Consider the following 5,000-nt stretch of genomic DNA (forward strand, 5'->3'; position numbering starts at 1 on the left):
GCCAAGCCGACCAAGACATCGATGGGCCCACAGTGCCCATCTTTCGACCCCACCCACAAAGCCTGCGTCCTCTGTCGACCACAGCACCCCAACGCCAGCGCCTCTGCCGCACGAAATCGTGGACCGGCAATCACTCCACCTGCGCCCCACTCCAACCGCCCAACTCGCAACTCCAGCGGATGAACGGCGGACTTTTCCCGCAGTCGCAATGTGCAATCCACCCCTATAACATGCGTTTCATGAAGAGTTATCTCCAATATGCGACATTCCCGCTGTCCCTATACATGAGCTGCGGGCTGTACCAGTTACGAGCTAGAGACGCGACCGCGTTGCTCTCTGTACGAATGCCGATGCTGAGCGGTCAGCTAGGAGGCGCTCCATCCATGTCGGTACCGGTGAGCGTTGCACTCGCAGTCGCAAGAACGTACGGCAAGTATATTACCTGGAAGAGTCAATGACAGTCCACGCCCCCCTGCGTGGGAAGAGTCTTTCTAGGCCATGACCCACCGGAAGGGCGCAGCGTCCCCCACCCCAGACATGTGACGTCACACCATCGGTATTGACGACTAGACTGATTCCTTATAATCATTTGCCATACACCGGTGGAAGCTGCCGAGACGAGTAACTACATAGCGGGCTCGCCGTGTCACTAATGTACAGAGATACAACAGTTTCGACTGGAACCGGATTAAACGTATACACGGCGCTGATTAGTAATAGATAGAGCCATCAGAATACAGATAATGTATACAACTGTCCGTATACATGCTGAAAGACTCTGCTCACAATCACAACCACACGTCAGCCACACACCCTTATCACGCACTACTCTCTGCCTGTAACACGCACACAGACAATATGTAAGCACCAGCATGGAACAACACCCAGTGCATCCTCTCCGCCACATTAGACAATCCACACTGTCATAACCAGACTGGGAGGTCCACTCAGAAAACAGAATATCCCACCCACCCGACAACCACCATTGCTCAGCCAAGCCACCAACACCCACACATGTCCTACACAGGGGTGCACCCAACATCACAATACTGCCTCCTCTCACAGCACACAAACAATGGCAGGAATGAAAGACACAGGTCTGCCACAAGCATGGAATGAGAGCGCCGCCTGTCATGAGCCAAAGGTGCATCCTGACGTGGCAAATCAGATGATGCCGCAGGCATCCACTTACTATAATCACAATCAACAAACCGGCCGCCCCGCCCCGCCCCCCATTAAACCTTTCCTTACAACAATGTGTACCTTAACCTAACCTATATCGTACCGTAACCTAACCTATATCGTACCGTAACCTAACCTATGTCGTACCGTAACCTAACCTATGTCGTACCGTAACCTAACCTATGTCGTACCGTAACCTAACCTATGTCGTACCGTAACCTAACCTATGTCGTACCGTAACCTAACCTATGTCGTACCGTAACCTAACCTATGTCGTACCGTAACCTAACCTATGTCGTACCGTAACCTAACCTATGTCGTACCTTAACCTAACCTATGTCGTACCTTAACCTAACCTATGTCGTACCTTAACCTAACCTATGTCGTACCTTAACCTAACCTATGTCGTACCTTAACCTAACCTATGTCGTACCTTAACCTAACCTATGTCGTACCTTAACCTAACCTATGTCGTACCTTAACCTAACCTATGTCGTACCTTAACCTAACCTATGTCGTACCTTAACCTAACCTATGTCGTACCTTAACCTAACCTATGTCGTACCTTAACCTAACCTATGTCGTACCTTAACCTAACCTATGTCGTACCTTAACCTAACCTATGTCGTACCTTAACCTAACCTATGTCGTACCTTAACCTAACCTATGTCGTACCTTAACCTAACCTATGTCGTACCTTAACCTAACCTATGTCGTACCTTAACCTAACCTATGTCGTACCTTAACCTAACCTATGTCGTACCTTAACCTAACCTATGTCGTACCTTAACCTAACCTATGTCGTACCTTAACCTAACCTATGTCGTACCTTAACCTAACCTATGTCGTACCTTAACCTAACCTATGTCGTACCTTAACCTAACCTATGTCGTACCTTAACCTAACCTATGTCGTACCTTAACCTAACCTATGTCGTACCTTAACCTAACCTATGTCGTACCTTAACCTAACCTATGTCGTACCTTAACCTAACCTGTATTGCGCCTTAACCTAACCTGTATTGCGCCTTAACCTAACCTGTATTGCGCCTTAACGTAACCTGTATTGCGCCTTAACGTAACCTGTATTGCGCCTTAACGTAACCTGTATTGCGCCTTAACGTAACCTGTATTGCGCCTTAACGTAACCTGTATTGCGCCTTAACGTAACCTGTATTGCGCCTTAACGTAACCTGTATTGCGCCTTAACGTAACCTGTATTGCGCCTTAACGTAACCTGTATTGCGCCTTAACGTAACCTGTATTGCGCCTTAACGTAACCTGTATTGCGCCTTAACGTAACCTGTATTGCGCCTTAACGTAACCTGTATTGCGCCTTAACGTAACCTGTATTGCGCCTTAACGTAACCTGTATTGCGCCTTAACGTAACCTGTATTGCGCCTTAACGTAACCTGTATTGCGCCTTAACGTAACCTGTATTGCGCCTTAACGTAACCTGTATTGCGCCTTAACGTAACCTGCATTGCGCCTTAACGTAACCTGTATTGCGCCTTAACGTAACCTGTATTGCGCCTTAACGTAACCTGTATTGCGCCTTAACGTAACCTGTATTGCGCCTTAACGTAACCTGTATTGCGCCTTAACGTAACCGATATTGCGCCTTAACGTAACCTATATTGCGCCGTAACGTAACCTATATTGCGCCGTAACGTAACCCACATTGCCCCTTAACGTAACCCACATTGCCCCTTAACGTAACCCACATTGCCCCTTAACGTAACCCAACACACGTTGGGCCTTAACCCAACACACGTTGGGCCTTAACCCAACACACGTTGGGCCTTAACCCAACACACGTTGGGCCTTAACCCAACACACGTTGGGCCTTAACCCAACACACGTTGGGCCTTAACCCAACACACGTTGGGCCTTAACCCAACACACGTTGGGCCTTAACCCAACACACGTTGGGCCTTAACCCAACACACGTTGGGCCTTAACCTGCTCTGTAATTGTCATACGACGCGTTAAATTAGTGTAGTGTTGCCTAACTGCAACCCCCGCAATATAGTTTGCTACTCGCACTGCCCGGTCCCCAGTGTATCGCTTCATGTTAAACACCTTGCAGCTATACACTGTAATGTGGATGGCAGCAGGACGTACATGCTCAATGCCCTTTGCAGTTGTTCATTGGCATTTGCAGTTGTTCATTGGCATTCGCATGTGCGAAGCACTTAGCCTACGCTGTGGTACGGCCTGTGTCAACTGTCCGCTGATGTTGTACGTCCAAATCACACACTGTACTGCACATTGGTCCTCATGTACTGAATGATACATCGTGGTACATGTGACCGTACAACGACTGCGCCAACAACGGCGAACCATGCGGTCCAAATGTTGTGCACTCAGCTACGTGTCGTCTCCCTATAAGAGCTGGATTGCAGTGTGGTATGCCCTGGATGGCGATCAGCATGAGCCGTCTGTTGATGTAGTGGCGCGTGTTGTCAGACGTAGTCGTCTCTTCTCACACACCGTGATAGCATGGTGCACTGCGTTCCACATCTGCGACATGCGACAGAGGCCGGTTGACAGTCGTTCGCGCAATGGACATCGCATACGTACGGGGGCCACCTTCCACGTGTTCGCGAAGCGTGCACATGTTGTTGCGTGTATGTGGGCAGACATAGTGTGTCGTGACACCTGACACAGGCATGCAACAATCGTTGAATTTGCAAATGGCGATGGACGCCTACGTTTGCTGGTGACGTTATGCAAATGAACAACTGGTAAACCGTTGTGGTGCGGTTGTTCTCGCTAGAGGTGAATCAGTGATGGCGACGATCGGTTGAGCTACCAACCGGTTGTTCCAGCGATACCCACCATGCCCACGAACGTGAATGGCATCTGGGTGTGAAGCGATACGCGGCGGTGGCTGGGTGGGACCGTCCCCGGCCGGTGAGGGGGGGCCTCCCGGCGTGCTGGCCGCGCGGTGCGTGGGCGCACGCGCTACAGCCGGCTGGTGGGGGCGGCCAGTGGCAGGCGCGCCGGCCGACGGAGGCGGCAGGCGGCGCAGCTGCGCGCCGGCGCACCCTGCACGCGGCGCCGTGCGGCCAAAGTAGGTCCTCGCGGGCCCGGTGCGAAGCGCGGTGGACATCTGCAGTGTGCTGGTCCGATTGAGGACTGTGTGCGCTGAGGATGCGCCGCCGCCCGGCGCTCGGCGCCGCGACGCCGTCTGCTGCTCGGTCGCCTCTGCGGTTCTCGCAGGTGGTTTGTATCGCAGCTGTGCGGACGTGTTGGCGCGTGCGCTGTGCTGGGAGAGTTCGCTTCGGCACCCAAGTGGGGCTTTTGTCCTTCTGTGGCGCTGGCGTTGGAGCTGCCGGTCACCGTAGGTGGCGCGTGTTGTCTCCCGCCGGCAATGCCACGACAGCACGCTCCCGGGCCTCTGTCGGCAGCGGCAAGCTCAGTTGGGAGCACGGGTGGTCGCACCTAAAGCGTCTACTCGCCAAACTCCGGGCGATTGCGCCTCTCTCGAACCCGACCAAGTACTTAGGACGGCGCTGCGCGCCGCCGGGACCTGAGAGGGTTTCGAGGTGTATTGTGCAGGGGAGCTCAGCCTCCTCCTGTTTGCAGAATAATTGAGCGGACGCTTGCGTGTTCGCGCGGGCCCCCGGGACACACTCCCGGGCGGCCGGCTGCTCAGCTCTAGTTGACGCAGCTCCCTGGTTGATCCTGCCAGTAGTCATATGCTTGTCTCAAAGATTAAGCCATGCATGTCTCAGTACAAGCCGCATTAAGGTGAAACCGCGAATGGCTCATTAAATCAGTTATGGTTCCTTAGATCGTACCCACGTTACTTG

The 5,000-nt window shown here is 52.5% G+C and overlaps 1 non-coding gene across 1 annotated transcript in view; it reads left to right on the plus strand.

Moving 5' to 3' along the window:
- The first annotated feature begins 4,859 nt into the window (after window positions 1–4,859).
- Window positions 4,860–5,000, plus strand: part of LOC124571445 — a 1,910-nt gene continuing 1,769 nt past the window's right edge. The window contains exon 1 of the ribosomal RNA XR_006971874.1: window positions 4,860–5,000. This exon is cut by the window's right edge and continues 1,769 nt beyond it. This is a non-coding gene — a ribosomal RNA (small subunit ribosomal RNA).

Source organism: Schistocerca americana, unplaced genomic scaffold (genome assembly GCF_021461395.2).
Source record: "Schistocerca americana isolate TAMUIC-IGC-003095 unplaced genomic scaffold, iqSchAmer2.1 HiC_scaffold_170, whole genome shotgun sequence".
In the NCBI taxonomy this organism is placed as follows: domain Eukaryota; kingdom Metazoa; phylum Arthropoda; class Insecta; order Orthoptera; family Acrididae; genus Schistocerca; species Schistocerca americana.